The 16,945-nt window shown below is 40.1% G+C and overlaps 1 protein-coding gene across 1 annotated transcript in view; it reads right to left on the bottom strand.

Moving 5' to 3' along the window:
* GNA14 (G protein subunit alpha 14) overlaps window positions 1-16,939 on the bottom strand; it is a 133,566-nt gene extending 116,627 nt beyond the window's left edge. Inside the window, exon 1 of the mRNA XM_019555362.1 lies at window positions 16,905-16,939. The gene's annotated coding sequence lies outside the window, so the exon portion shown is untranslated. The remainder of the gene's footprint in view (window positions 1-16,904) is intronic.
* Window positions 16,940-16,945: the final 6 nt, after the last annotated feature.

Consider the following 16,945-nt stretch of genomic DNA (forward strand, 5'->3'; position numbering starts at 1 on the left):
GTCACCACCCATCCATCTTAAGGGGGCCCTCTGTGCAATCAAGAATTAAGATACATTTCAGAAGAGAGAGAAAAAGAGAGTCAAGCTAACTCTGGTAGCCCAGTGATAAAGGCACATCCTGAGATTTCAAACAGTGTCAGAACAGGTGAGTTTTGAAGAAATCTCAAGAATTCTTGATGTGCCATAGTAAAAGACTGAAAGCAAGAGCCAACATTTTTTTAAGGAATATTTTGGGTCTAAAAAGATTGAGAACCACTGGATTAAACTATAGCTTGGCCAACATCATTCTAGTCAACATTATGTTATGAATGCAGAAGGATAAGAGCAAAAGGAAATATGAAAAATGTATATAGAAAGAAGTGAGCTCACTAAGCACCACTACCTATTTCATCCTTTCTTTTTTTTGAAAGGACATGCAGAGGTACTGCTGCAGCAAGGCTAACAAAAAAACATGGTCACACAGCCCTTAAATTTGGAACCTCTGAAACATAAAATGGAACTTAACGTACACGTCCTCATATTTAACATTTCTAAAAACGTAAGTTTATAAAACCTAGCATAATGGGAAATAGTTCCTTTTTTTCTGAATCCAATAAAACAGAAAATGTTTTTTCTTTCTGGCAAAAAAATGATCTCCTGAAGTGTGTGAAATCCAAAAACTGCAACACAGGGAATTGAATGCAAAAGAAACTGATGGATTTTTAGCATCCAAGCAGAAATAAGTATAAAAAAAGCTGGATTCATAAAGTTTTTAAAATATCCAACACATTACTAGTAATATAAAGTATGAAACACATCTGTGCATTAAAATATTTTTTAAGCTGACAGCACCTCAGACATATTTTAACTTCTCCTTCTTATCAAATTTAAGTGCAAGTTTAACAGATGGAAATGTGGGAGTAAGCTATTTCAATATTTCTGATGCTCTAAATATAACCATCAACCTCATGATGTAATGGAAGAAGTTGGTAGAAGAAACAAGAAAATGCAAATACAAAATACAGAACTAGAATGCAAGAAAATAGGTTACTGTTCTATAATTTTCATCTAAATGAAATGCTGGAATTTTTAGTCTTTGTATGCAAGGAAGCCACAGACATACATTCACAACTACTTTGTAAATGTCTCCCAAAATCCCTAGCACAGGCAATGCTCAAGTTTCAAACAGGATTTGAAATTGTATCACAGGAATCTGTGGAATGGTAGGTACGTAGGGAAACCTACGTGTCAGAGAGAGACCAATTATATAGAAGTAACCCAGTAAAAATAATATCCACTCAGTGAGTTTCAATTTGTAAACCCTCAGATAATGTAAGGGAAACCCTTAGGGGGCAGGATACAGGGGGAAGAAGGAAGGCAGACCCACTGCCCTGCACCCATTTACCCCCCAAACTGCTGGGCTCTCATAAAAAAAGAGAGAGCTTGTAGTTTTAACGGCTACTGCCAGATAAAAATGGCAAAGTAGATAAATATTTATCTATATTTTACATATAGTCTATAGAGATACCAATAGTTGTGTATCAAGATTTGTAGTCACACACATTTATGGGCTAAGACCAAAGCATAAGAAGTTTCATCATGAAAAGTATGGTTTTGAGAACATTATTAAACAGCTAACATTTTTGCCGGTGCATATCCTACACACACAAAAGTACTGCACTGTAATGATATCCTACATTTTATCAAAATTATTTTTACGTACTACAATAGAATGCAACATATCACACTCATGTCAAATGCTAATATATGCCAACATCAACTTTTAAACATAATTATATAAAGGAGAAATTCAGGAAAGAAGAGGAGTCAATAAGACCTAAGGTTTTCTCCGTATTTTTTCCATGTACGAAAACAGTGAGATCAAAGTCTTTTTTTTTTTAAGTCCCTTAAATTGAAGGCTGATAGATCAGTTTACTGACTGCTGAAAACAGGAAAGTAATTCAGAGAAAGGAATGCCTGGACTATTGTTTATTGTTCTTATATTGGTTACTTTAAGACTTCTGGAATGTTTATTGAACTATGTTTTGGTTTACACTAAAGGTAATTTTTCAGTGACAAGTGGCAATTGACCTCCATGATTCATTAATAGTTTTCAGCTGAAAGTAAAACATATTGCATAGCAGACTAAAAAGAAAAGTGCTTCCGTAAAACTTTCATGTTTATAATCACTCACTCTGTACAACAGTTTTTTACAAGTTCCACTTTTATCATTACTTCTGAAAACAAATATAGAAATCATTCTCAGCACCTTTGTTAAGAAACATTTTTATACAGGTTCATGTAATTATTTAATTTGGTATAATTGACTTGTAATACAAACTAGCAGAAAGATCAAAAGTAAGTGGAAGTCAAAATTATTCTTTATTGTGCACGGAGGGGATCAGTAAACCCAATGCCTATCCTTAAAATGTGTTTATAAGTGTTTCAGCTTTTAAGCCAAGTTTAAATTAAATGGCTAAACAAATTGAAATGAAGGAAAGCAGTACACAAATACATTAACGCCAGAGGGAAATTAAAGATACCAATAGGTAGAATAATATACTATTTATCCTGCATGCAAAAAAAATACATCCACATCCTTTGGAAAACAAATTCCAAATTACTGCTGATCTATTTTTTTCATTCTTGCAAATTAAGCTGGCATGTAGATGAATATCCATGTTAGAGAGAGAAATAATTAAACACAGGAAATTTACAAAGCTAGGAAATGGCATATTGAATGTTAAATGTTGCCAACTGTTTGTCTTTGTTGAGACGTTACCATCAGACCAATTCTTGAGGCAACAATCTATTTTTATAATAAAATAAGACACTGTTTAACCTGTTTTCCATAGGGACAAATCACTAGTCCTGAAATTTATTTTCAAATACAACATATTCTAAGAGAACAAGAGAGAAAACAAAGATTATCCGGAGATATTTGCTTCCTCAAACTGCAGTCAAATAAGCTCCCAGTACAATATTTCAGTTTAAATGTTCCATATTTTAAACTGACATGCTGTTTGGTAGGCATCTGTTTGCTCCAATTCACCATCTGGTCATCTCTGATTTTAAGAAAATATTAATCTTGTTCTTATGTGATTCACATATTCAAGGGGAACCCAAGCATGATGACATCACCATTTATTAGACTTTAAAAGTACATGAACTAGTTAGTAATTTACTGTCGGCATATTTGATAAAGTAAACAGCCTACTCAAAGAGACAGGCAAGCCTCAATCACCAACTTGAAGCTCAGAAAATATAATAGCTACATTAATTATAGTTAGAGGCTTCATTAGGACGATCACCTTTATCCAAATGCTTGAAACGTGAAAACAAGTTACGTAAAAAAAGTTACCAGCATTTCTTGTCACTTCAATGCTGTTAATAATACATCCCTAAAAACAAATAAAACAACCCTAAAAACAAATAAAACAAGGCAAGAGAGCTCCAACTACATCCAATTTAGCCCACCAGATAAAATTTTTATGGTGACCTCATACATTCTGTCAATGTACCTAGCTTTCACAACCCTTTCATTTGGAAGGTCATTCTCCTTCAACAGTGGTGAAATCACAGTGAACATCCCCTGCTATAAAGCATGTTAGATAGAGCTGAGGTATACATTACTGGGGTTTTTTGATTGCTGGTAGAAATAGAAAGTGAGTTTACACACCAGGCTACATTTAAGCAAGCTTTTCTGTCAAGAGTTTGACCCAAGTTCCAAAAGTGGACTCAAAATACTTCAGAACCAGTTTAGCCACCCTACGTTCAAATAAGTTTTTCCTGATGCTCAGTGTTCATTTGCTCCCTCTATTAAGAAAAATATATATACACATAAAAACAATATTCCTGAAGATGGTGGGGCTAGGGACAGACATTACACACAAACTGGTTTAAGTGATCAGAAACTGGTTTTAACCTGTAATAGAACAGATGTTTAGTGTACATAAACCAGTTTGAAAAAAGCTGAAACCAGTTTAAGATAAACCTGCTTGAATGTGATATCAGACTTAACTGATTTGACTCAGTTTATGCAACATCTGTCCCAGACCCCTTGTTGGTCTAAGATAAAACCAATTTATGAATATCTGTCCCAGACCCCTTGTTGGTTTAAGATAAGCCAGACACCCCCAGCGTCCTGGCATGCTCTCTGGCCTGGCAGGGTTCTCTGCTCCACTGCAGGGCTGGCCCATCCCATCTCCTCCCTGGCAGGAGCTTGGCACAGATTTGCAGGCACAGAGCATCTGCTTGGCTTCTTCCTGCTAAGCAAGGATTATTCCCCCCCCCCTCTGCCTTACATAGACACCTCAGCATTAGCTAGCAGATCACACACTGGCTATGGTCCATGCTGTGGCAGAGGACAGAGGCAGACAGGCTTTTTGGAGCTAATCAACAGGTAGCTTAATGTGGAAGAGCTGTTTAAGAAGAGCTCCATTAGTTAATGGAGAGAGGCTTTGTTTTCTTAATGAGTTGATAAATACTGAGTTAGGGGTGATAAACATTTCCTGGGAGCAGCTCAGGAGGGGCGGGAGGGGGGAATAATCACAGCATCCTACTTGAGGCTTGGCTATACCCCACTCAGCTCAGCCCTGTGGAAGCAAAGGGAGGCCTGCTTTAGTGCCCCCTGGCTTCTAGACTATGCCACTGCAGGCATGTCCCTGTATTTCTGGGATGTCTGTCTGGGTTACAAACTGATTTAGCCTACCCAAGTTAGACTAACCTGCAAAGATTGAACCAATTCAGGCTCAGACTTTTTGAATGTCTGTCCATAGCCTGGAGGACATGCAGACAACTTTAAAAAAAACTGTCCCCTAAGATTTGTTTGGGGGCAGCAAAGATATTTCCACCTTTAATCTCTTCCACTGTTGGTATGAGGTATGTGAAATAAACATACCAACAAAAATAGTTTGAACACAAGTTTTATAATCTTACTCTTTCATATCCCTAGTAATTAAATTTCCTCATGTCCTTTGTCTTTTAAAAGACTAAGGACCAGAGTTACTTAATCCATTGGGCATCTCAATGTACTTAGGCGCCTAAGTGTGATTCTATTCCACTCTGTTCAAGCCCCTGAAAATCCATTGAGGCACCTACTTTTATAAACACACCATCATCTCACCCTCCAGGCTTGAGCTGCAAAAAGCAGCAAGAATGAGCTATCCACCATCTTTATTAATGATTTTTCAGGGACTGGTACGGGGTGGAATAGAATTGCACTTAGGTGCCCTAATCCATTTGTGTGTCTAATAGATGAAACAGAATCTGGGCCTTGCATAGTCATTATGCAATGCATCACTCACAGTTATTAGCAGGGCTGTGCGAAATTTCACTGCATGTTTTGTTTCAAAGCTGTTTTGACGTGTTTCAAGCTCAAAACAACAAAATCAAAATGACACAAAAAACATCAAAACAGCTTTGAAATGAAATGAGGGCACTTGAAACATTTTGAAAGTTTTGAAACATTTCGAGTTTTGAAGCAGCCTGGTGGTGGGAAGGGGAGAGCCAGGGCTGCGCTCAGAGCAGCTTCACAGTCCCATGTAGCTCAGTCCAACAGGGAGTGCGGCCCTGGCTCTCCCCATCTCCTGCCACTGGGCTGCACTCTGTGGGGCTGGCAGAGCCAATTGGAGCACAGTACCAGCTCTGCCCACCTCCCGCCATCAGGTTATGCTCCGAGCGGCTCCACAGCACCATGGACCTCAGCCCAGTTGTGAAAGATGGAGCACAGCCCAGGCTCTGCCCACCTCCTGCCATTGAGCTGAGCTCCATGGGGCTGCAGAGCTGCTCAGAGCTCATCCCAGTGGCGGGAGGCAGGCAAAGCTGGTGCTGCGCTCAGCCTCCCACCAACAGGCTGAGCTCCACGGGGTTGCGGAGCCGCTTGGAGCACAGCCCAGTGGCAGGAGGCAGACAGAGTCAGGGCTGCACTCTGCCTCCTGCTGCCGGGCTGAGCTCTTTGGAGTCTGGTGCTGGGTGCAGGCTGTGCCCAGTGCCAGTCCCAGGCAGCAGCAGCAGCCTCCTGTCATCCAGTGCAGATCCGGGGGCCCACACCTCCAGCACAGCCCCACAGCCCTCCTGGGGTGCAGGCCCCCAAATCTGCAGCCGGATGAAAGGGGGCTGCCACTGCTGCCTGCAGCCAATGGTAGCATCTATCTTCCCTGGCACTGGGTGTGGGCTGCTCCCAGCGCTGGTCCCAGACACAAGCAGCAGCTTCCTGTCATCTGGCGCAGAGCTGGGGGTCTACACCCCCAGGAGGAGTCCAGCACAGCCCTACACCTCTCCCAGGGCTGTGAGCCCCCAGACCTGTATGCTAGATGAAAGCAAATTTTGCTTTCAAGACTCTGAGGTGCAGTTTCTGAGAAACCTCTGCACCTATCTCCTTGAAACGTGGTAGGCTTCATGCCCTCAAAAGGGGCTACCATCCCTGCAATGTGCATACAAATCAGGCAAAAAATGACAATGTTTTAGGCATTTTCATGATTCCCCATTATAGCCTATAGGCGAAACGAGCCAAAACAGTGAAAATGTTTCAACTAAATGAAATGGGACAGTGGTTTGGAACAAAATGACAAAACAAAATACTGTCCCTTTGAAATGGTGAAACAGATGTTGAAATTAAATGATGGTGTTTCGTACAGCCCTAGTTATTAGTTTCACTGTCAAATAAAACCACAGCACTTCTACAGCTTCAAAGTCCACGCTGGTATTTTATGTTGCTATTTAACTTGCAGTGTTGGGAAGAAAGAGTCTAGATGAAGATGGAGGAAAGAAAAAAAACCCAAGCACATCTTTTATTAAAATAGTTACAGAAAAATCAAGTTACTTTTCCGCAGAAAAAGATGAGTAGGGATACCACTAAAGTTCAATGAGACACAAAGGAACGAACAACAATAATAAAGTATTTCCCTACAGAAAAATGACCATGATGCAATTTACTCTTTTGCTAGAAAGATTCAATCCTGAGATACCATATTGTCAACGTTAGTTTTCAGCCCACTGAAAAGCAAAAAAAAAAACAACCAAAATTCATTCTCAGAATCCACACACAAGGACAGTATAAAAAATAACTCAAGAAGCAAAAATATATTGTTCCTTTCCACCCTCATCTATCCCCCCCCCAAAATATCACTTTGTTATATCTTACAATATTTAGTAAATACTGTTTTGCTTAATTGGTAAAACTGATTCTTTTTTTTCTTTTTTCTTTTTTTGCTATGGCAATATATTCCAGAAGTGTGCTTTCCCCTGACATGAGGAATGAATTGCAAAAAGTAAAATACAGAATAAGTGCCATGGTTAGCTCCAGCAAAATTAATCTCCATACGTATTCAAATTTTGGGGTTTTTTCCCCCCAAAACGTCTAAAAAAAAACAGGTCAGCAGAGCTGTCTGAATTTTTTTTAGCTAATCTTATCGTCACAAAAAAGGGGAGAGTGGGGGGGCTTCAGGGACAGCCAAACCTAACTGCAAATTCAGACTGGATTCCCTAAATAGAAGACTCTGCCAAAACCAAGCTGTAAAAACATTTTGGAAATGTTGAAAGCAACTGTCTTAATTTTAGAGTATCTGTAACAAAACCCAGGGAAACAAAGAACTAGAGTAACAAAATTGATGGGGGAGATGGTGTTACCATGTATGCCATTAGTTCAAAAGCACACTAGCTAGGAAACAGGAAGAATCAGGTTCAAATAACTTCCTTCATCTTAATGGGATTTGACACTAATCTCTCTCCTTCTAGGAAAATGATCTAACCACCTACATAGATTAGTGACCTATACATGCTACATGTGACACTCTAAGGTAGATTGCTCTTAATCTTGCTTGTTGATTCTGTTCTACTCTGTATTAAATATTTTGAGTATTCATCAAGTCAGAGAGAAAGACAGAGAGAAGGAGGATATAGACAGATGTAATACGTGTATCAATATCAAAAGGAAACCAATATAAGCAGTTGAGGTATGTCTGCATGCTTGTTTTCTAGAAGTGTATTTAAACCATTGCAACTTTCAAATTCAGGCTCCATTTAGCTACTTTTTATAACTACAGAATTATAATAGCTGATGGCCACTCCCAAGCAGCAGATCCCCTCCCTTTTTAAAGCAACTGAAGTGTACATCTGTCTTGAGCCAGACAGAATGAGACTCTTTAGGTGAGAGGCTAGGGCACTCATGAGAGAGGTGAAAGTCTGTTCAAATTCCTGCTCTCAGATATGCACAAAAACGGATTTATAAGATACCCCACCTCTTTCTCAAAAACCCAATCACACAAACGCTGAATGTCTCTCTACCTCTCTGCACCATAACCCCTCAGCAAATAGCCCAAACTAAGTAACCATCAGCAACGTTAAATCTGGAATTTCGTTTCCTTCATTCTGCATCCCCATAACCAAAAAAATGTTTGGAATCATATAAAAATTTTTGCTTAATCTAAAATGAAAAAAAGACACATTTCAGTAAGAAAAATTCCATTCAAAACAAACAAACAAAAAAATGGAACTACCATAATTACTCAGATACAAGATGAGGTATTTTCCCCCAGTCACCATAGGGAAAAATGCATTTTGTCTTACAGTTATGTACAAGGAAACCACATCCATCATTGTATACCACTAAACTGCTGTCAAAAGCAGCATGTGATCAGTAATGGAAACCATCTATGAAGTTAATTAGATGCAGCCAAGACTGAGCATGACAATAAAGCATATGGCCCATGTACCACAAAGCTAGGTTAAAACAGCCCATCTGAATAAAAGAGATGGTAGTGCCCATTGCACATTGTCCTTCCTCCTCAGTTCCAACTCTTTTTCAAGTCATGGTGAGCCACTACATCAAATACTTTTCAACTTCCTGTTCATTCCCACAGCTGATATTTGCTTTTCTTTTCCATTTCCAATCATTTCTATTTCTTCACCAGTCTTAAACATCTGGCAAACATCACCAAATGGGACTCCAAACAGTTCACCCAGAATTCTTCTGTCACCCTCTCTCTCAGGCTGTTGCATACGATCAGTGTGGCCCCACACTCCTTGAGGTGAAGCCAGAAAAGGCTGCCCTGTTCCTCATATGCATATACATTTTTGGAGGCTCCCAATACTAAATACTGTTCATAATAGGAACATCTGATTCTAGTGATGACTGGAGAGCTAATCGGCACATGGATCCATGGTATCTGGAGTATACATAGATACAGAGCCGTGCTGACCTGTGGGGTCACCATGCCTTGAAATACTCTGGATGCTGCTGGAGCCCAGCCCAATGAACTATATGGTGAATCATGAGCTTTTTGGCTTTGGACTAATATCATGCATAGGTTGTACTATATATAAGTAGGTACAGAAGTGCTACTTAAAAGTGCTACTTACTTAAAAGTGTGTTTATGGAGCACCTGGGCTAAAACTTGCAGCAGTTTCACAAAAGGCAAAATGTATCAATTCTGGATGAACTAAGTCTATGGGCACCTGTAGTAATTTTATGCAAATTAGTACATGTATGTTTATTTCTAGGTCAGTGTTTTCAAATGTGCTCCTTACTTCCATGTGCTCATGGTGAGCAGGGTCTGACAGTCAGGAAGGGGGAAACAGCTGGAGGGGCAAGAAGTTAGAGGGCCAGAGGGAAATGGGCCCCCCAGATTTATTTTTCCTGCTACTGTAGCAGCGGGAGAAGGACAAATTCATGGCAAACCTCCAATAATTAGATTCTATCCCTGGAAACTGATAATAAATGTATATATTTTCTGTATACAGAATCTAATTATTGGTGGGGACATCTTATATTCAAGGTCATCCTGTATTCAAGTCAACATTGTAACTGAATGTATTTTGTTCAGTGGACAACTGAAATACCATTTATTTGCACAGCCTTCCCAATTAGGTTAGGTGGAAAAGTGATGGCTTTGCAATACAGACCCTAATTCTGCAGAGATTAGACTGGCACAGTTAATCAGCTGACCACCATAGTTTGTCATTCACAAATACACAGGCCACCTGTGAATTAAGAGTTCCCTGACATTAACAGTCCTCTAAGCCTCTAATTCTCTTTTAATAATTATTTTAATCTTAATGTTCTTGCATGTTATTTCAATAATCACACAGCCATGTCATTTTCTTCACTCTGTAGTGTCTGAGTACCCCTTTATCACTAGTTCTTTACATTCAAAACATCCTGAAGATATAAAAGTGCTGATATTTCGGACGCCAAGTAACTAAGGACAAGTATATTCAGGTGTCTAAACCCCTATTCTTTTCAATGAATTTCATTTATTTCAATTTATTAGAGCCAGATATACAGCTATTAAGTGGATTGCTCACTGTAATGCAAAAAATAGGTAGCAGAGGATTGAATTAGATAGATCTAGATATCCCAAATCCCATGATAATTCCCTAATCACTGGGTATTATTCCTCAATACTATACCTATAGTCTTTTCATAACTAGAGTTGATTGCTTGGTGCCCTGTCATTGTACATTTTTTATATTTTTAAATGTACTTAAATAGTTATCACTGGATGACCAATTTGGTCAGGCTTCATCAAGCCAGTATACACCTGAAAAAGTCTTTAGAAGTAACAACTTAATTATTTTAAACAGAAAAGGATTTCTTACCATCCCTGTCTTTAATGTTTTCAAAGTGTATTAATAACAGCCAGAACTAGCAAAGACTTTAGTAACAGTAATAGAAGAAAAAAAAAACAGAAGACAGAATTAGTTTCTGGTTGACACAACTCTAATTAAAGCTGCTACGGAAATGAGAACCTGGAAGACAACACTGTGACTAACAACTGAGAAAACTTTTGTTTCTAGATGCTGCTGCTGTAAGTCCATAGCGAATAATAAATGAAAACTATATTGTTTGTATTGGTATCCCACATGTATGCAGGATCCACTTATGTGCTCTTCTTTGCTGCTTTGAATTAATGAAACACTGGACTGCTCTTTGCAAGATCAGTGACATATAAACAGCCCCAAGCATCATTAGGCTAACACCTGAAAGTGTCTGACACAACAAATATTGCATGTTTCTCACAGGTGACTATGATTTTCAGATGGTCTGCAATTAGACAGCAATGGGATTTGTGATGTATTTTCCCCTACAGTCCTGTTACCAAGTTTTAATATTCTAAATGTTCAGCACTAGTTGGGCAAAGAATAAAATACTCATTTTCCCCCTATCACAATCCCTGAAGCCTCAGCAAGTTAATGTTTCCATTAATTTGTTCTAGAATGGAGGAGAGAAGCAATTTTTACTCCCAAGGAAAAGCTTGGCATCATATTTAAGGGAAAGAACGTATCCAAACAGGCTATCAAGCCAGTGCTACACAAGTGACATACGCCCTTAGGACCATTTCTGTCTAAGTTTATCTGACCCTTGGTAACTTGTAAAGAAACCTAAAGGGAAGCCCCAGGTCCAATATTTTACTTTACATGCTTTTCCTGAGAGCAGGATATGAGGCATCATTGAAACTTTAGAAGATTAAGCCCTCAGTCAAAAAACATATTTTAATATTAACAAGCTCTGAAGTTACTGCCCAATGGCAATTCATCCTTTTTTGTGTGTTAATTTTTACTCCTCTTATAGCCTGCCAGAAATTCTCCTGTAGAAACCAAAGAGATAACTTAGATAATCAAAAAGGTTAAGCATAGTATTCTAGATTCACAGTAGCCTACCTCCTTAACACTTTGAAAAAAAGATACTTCCCATTTCCTACCCTTGGTCTATGGAATATGAAACCAGGGAGTTGGAAGAAACCTCCTGGGTCATCATTCCTACTCCCACCCAGAGAAGAGAACACCTTGCACAGTCTTTTATCACTTCATAAGGCTTTCCACAGGCACATAATTCAATCAAAACTAGGTCTTTTCCCAAGCCACAACACAACCAGCTAACATGGCTTCGAATATGTTAGCCTGCCCGTAAAGGAGCAGTAAAAGGGCTTTTCCATTAACTGTATTAAAAGATGTGTTAGCTCAGCTGAGTTATCTTAATTGAAACACACCATTTTTTACCTCTCCAGACTGAGGCCTTGGAAGACAAAAAAAAGACGTACCATCAGGCTTCTATCAGTAACCGACATGGCCCATTTGCACTAAAATGCAAATGACTGTATAACTCACCCAGCTAAGGAAGCACTGACAACTAAGATAACAGCATCAACATACAGTAAAAGCTCTGTACCGGGAATGGGGGATGTCGGTTAATCAAATATTCCGGTTAATCAAATGTGCACCGTCTGGTCCACTCCCCGGCATCAGCGTTGGAGGAGGTGCCCTGCGCAGGCTGCTTTGTTCCGCACAGGCTGCTTTGCCCTGGGCCGTGGGCCAAAGAAGTGGCAAAGAAAAACCCTGCTCGTGGAGGCAAAACCCAGAAGTGGTAATTCCGGTTTCGTTTTTGCTGCATCCCTCGGATGCCGGTTAATAGAGTTTCCCGGCTAATAAAGTGACGGTTAACACAGCTCTTGCTGTATATCTTTTTTTTTCCTTTCTTAAAAAATAAAAAAGGGTATGGGAAGGAAAGACAGCCTCAATTTATACCAGAGTGTAGAAAGAATAGCCTGATGTTTCAACTTGATTAGGTAGCCCCATAAAAGGATGCTGGAGAGATGCCCTTGTTGATTTCATTGGATTTGTCATAAGTCATTGACACTGGTTGTATAGATTTACAGTGGTTTTGCTCCTTCACAGAGAGCCAGCAAAGAATGATATGGAAATCTAAAAACTTTTTAAAAAAGACATGGATATTGCGTAAGTAGGAGAGAGGGGAGGGAGGCACAATAGTTGGCAGCACTCCTGGAAGCTCTAGGGAAGTGGTACTAGAAACTTTGAAGCACAGGGATGATACCACAGAGATCAGTCTTGCCAGTCTTCCTACTTAATGTCACCTGCATGTGGATGATGATTATTCCGTTCATTTTTTCAATGAGCCACGTTTTGCCTTTGCTATGCTTTCTGCATGCCAAAGCGAGGACTAGGATCCCTTGTTGCTTCCAGATGTATCAATACTAACTTGACTTATTTCAATTTGCCATCATTATTTTTGTATGCATTATAGATCACACAGGGTTCCATTATCTTGTTACTTATACAAAGCCTAGCATATAACACCCACTCTCTTGGGCTCTGCAAGAAACTGTGATGTTTCCTCTCACATGTGAGCCTCACCAGTTATTCTGGCCTTTCCTCCTGCAGGGAGGAACGCATAATGCATAAAACCTGTGCATAACTTCCTCTGTGGGTTACTATTCAGTTCTTGGTCCATTTCAACATATTTTCATAAACAATATTATCTTCATTGTTTGACAAAAGTTTTGTGTATTTCTTTCACACAAATAGGAATCAATTATTTTCTTGAAGCTTTTTATCCTCATCTAAGTTAACAAGAAAATGCAGTAATAAAAATAATGCTTAGGGTCATATTTTTCAAGAGTACACAATAGTCGTGAAGAAGGGGGAAACAAGATTCGCTGAAAGTTCAGCATCTAGCAGTTCTCACTATGAACGTTTTCAAAAATCTGGCCACCTACTCAAGTTTCTAAACAGAAACTATTTGGTGCCAAGTTATTCTTTGGCTTAGGTAGTACAACAGTAGGAACAGTGTAAAGTCTTTCAAGAACATTTAAAGTACACTATTTTTTTGTAGATGAAGTTAACTAAAAATTCTAAAATATTTTGATAAACCCCTTAAACTAAACTATATCCTTCCTTGTTTCATAAATTTAAAAAGGAACAGGTGACAATAAATTCTGCACATACACAAATGTTATGGTTTAAAAGCAAAGACCATGATTTAAAGTAACACAGTAATTATTGCCCCTGCCTCCATCAGAGACAGGTACACACAGAAATACTCAGTTGTTTGAATCACGCACAAGACAGATTTGGTTGTCATTACAGTCTTTCATAACAAAAAGAACATGTTTTTTAGCAATATTTTCACGCTGAAGCCAGTACTATCATTCAAATCTTTAAAGTTTTGCATGCACATAAGGATTTTGCAATATGTAGCCCTATATAGTTATGCCCTATATAGTACCTTACAGGTAAAAATCTAGCTAGAAAGTTTGGTTTAATTTAAAAAGTAGTTTTACAAAAAAGTGAAGGTGAACAGCAATGCTTTCATACTTGTTTATTTTCCATTTCAAACAGTTTTCTTTTTTTAAAAGAAAATGCATATATAAATGTTTCCAGTTGACACATTGCCATATTGTATTTGTATCTGATACCATGGAAGTCAGATCGGTTAAAAATAGTGAAAATAATCGACTTCTAATGTTCAAGCTAAATAATTGTAGTATCGTCTGATACGTTTAATTTTAAAAGCTGTTTCATAATCTTCGTCAGATGGCAGTGGCAAGATAGATATGGTTGTCTTCAGCATGTGACTTTCTCCAAGTGCATTACTCCCTCTCACATATACCACAAAAGCTCAAGACATTTCTTTTTTGTTGGTAACCTGTTTGCATACCTTATTCAATTACCGACAAAACAGCTTGCTTGGTTCAGCAAGAAGTTTAGTTGTTACAGGAGTGACCCAAGATTTCTTTTTTTGCATAAAAATGAAGTAACGTCTCCCAGCTGGCAAACCTGCCACCTCACAGTCAGGTACAAGCAGGCTCATTTATTTGTTTTGTCAGTTTTATATTTGATGAACAATTTTTTTTTTTAATTAAAATTTAAAACTTCCCTTTAAAGTCTCAGGAGAAAAGCCTACAACAAATCGCAGAGAGGCTTGCAATAGTCAATACCTTGTCTACATTAGTACTCCCACTGATACTGATGCCAGTGGAGCTGCACTGCTTGTAATACAGTGATGGCAAATTTTACAAAAGGGTTCGGTGTAGACCACTAATTCTCGACCAGGATCCTGGCAAAAGGGAACGATGAGTATCTCTATTAGTAAAAGCAACACTTGAACCTGTCTTCCAGTTCTGGAGCAGCTACACATGTGGCGGCAGCAGTATGCCCAGTCTATCACTTATGCCATTTCTCCTACGACTGCAGCAGTGGCTGGGCCAGTATGTACTTGTAATGATTAAAACAACCATACAGTCATAAAATGGCTGATAACAGATTCATGGCAGGTGTCACTACACTTCTCTCTCAGGTTCCTGGGGCTTTGACTCTAAATAACCCAAAACAAGTCCCCCTTGGGGATCATCATAAATAGCCACTAATGGACCATACATTATTTCAGAAAGCAAGCAAGACAGAGAGCACATGCTAGCAGCTGTTGGGACTTTAATCATTGTTACAAACTTATTCCTAGTACTGCACAGGTTTAGACATACTTGGACACATAAATGGCTACACTGAGAAAGGTAAAGCTAGCTCCAGGAATAAGCCCAGACCAAACAGCATCATGACAGCTGCTCCAAAAGGAGCAAGCTGCACTCAGTTTCTATTGGAAAAATTGGGAGGAAATTACCATTCATCCTTCCAGGGATAAATGACTCTTCACTGGGGCAAATGTGCCCCTCCGATGGAAAGATGGTGTCACTTGCTCCTAGTTTTTATTTAAATTGGGACAGCTTGAGTGTCTACAGATTGGCCCATTCATACACCTGGGGTAACCAAAAAATCAGGCCTCTCCGTGTGAAAACAAACAGTGATCTAATGCTATTTAGGTTAGCCGACACATCTGCTCCTTTCCCAGCCCTGAAAGAGGGCCCTTTGCGTCCGAAAGCTCCCCCAACATCTCCCTCACCCACACGGTTCTCCAATAAAAGAGCCGCCAAGCAAAACGTGGCCTCTGGCACCTTCCCCTGCGCTACAACACCCCCAAGCTACCAGCACTGCCGTCCTCAAGATCCCTCAAACACGAACATGGCCTTTGGCACATTTCCCTGGGCTATGACAACACTCCTGAAGCTACCGCAAGAGCCCCCAAGCAAGAACCAGGCCTCTGGCACATTCCTCTAGTCTCCAGCAGCTCCCAAAGATACTAGCACTGCCATTTGCACTGCTATGTAGCCAGGTCAGTGCCAAGGCAAAAAGCGAAGGGGCTGCCCTGCCTTCAAGCCCTGGGGTTCAGGGAACAACGATGTCGTTCAAGGACACCCTAGGGCAGTGCTTCCCAACCTTTTCCTCAGCATGGCCCCTCATTCCCAACCCACAGCCCCGCCACCCCATCCACTGATATTGTGATCCCGACCCACAGTTTGGGAATTGCTGCCCTAGGGGCTGCTCCGGGGGGGTGGGGGTCAGGCCTAGGCGGGGTGGGGTGTCTGTCAGCAGGCTCAAGACAAGCCACTGGGAATGAGCTGGACGTGGGCTCCCGATTTCCAAGTCCTTCTTCCTTTCTTTACACTGTCAAAGGTTGCGAGCCACAAATCTGACCATCTAAAGGGTTGGAATTTCTTCCAAAAAAAAAAAAGAAGAAAAAAAAATTCTTTAAAAAGAAAGTTTCTTCCAAAAAAAAAGAAAAAGAAAGAAAGAAATTTTCCACCTCTGGGGACTTTTTACCATCTGTAATTTTCCCTGAGCCTGAGGAAGGGCACTCATGTCTGAAAGCTCGCATGCAGAAAAAAAATCTCTTTTGTTAGACCAACAAGATTTTTGGCAAAAAAATCCTGTTGCTCTAATAAAAGATAGCACCTCTGTCCACCAGCCCCGATTGCTTTTTTCCTCCAGCCCCAGACGGCTACAACCTGCAGAAATGATCATCTATCTATCGAGATACTGCAATTTCTCAGTGGGTCTAATAAAAGGTGTCTTCTCTGAACCAGGTGTCCCAGAGTTCTGCATTGCAAAGAAAAAAAAGAAAATCTCTTCAAAGAAGCAAAACTACTGAAAAGGCAAGGATGGGGCTGGGATTCTGGGGCAAAAAAAGAAGCTTTTTGGGGTCCCCCCGCAGAGCAGGGGCTGTGCACGAGGGGCCCCCTGAGCTCAGCCCGGGGCCGCGGCCGGGCGGGGTCCCCGGGGCGCCCCGCACTCACCCAGCAGCAGCAGCTTGAGCTCCCGGCGCGCGTCGCGCTTG

This window comes from Crocodylus porosus, unplaced genomic scaffold (genome assembly GCF_001723895.1).
Source record: "Crocodylus porosus isolate Cpor-Errol unplaced genomic scaffold, CroPor_comp1, whole genome shotgun sequence".
In the NCBI taxonomy this organism is placed as follows: domain Eukaryota; kingdom Metazoa; phylum Chordata; order Crocodylia; family Crocodylidae; genus Crocodylus; species Crocodylus porosus.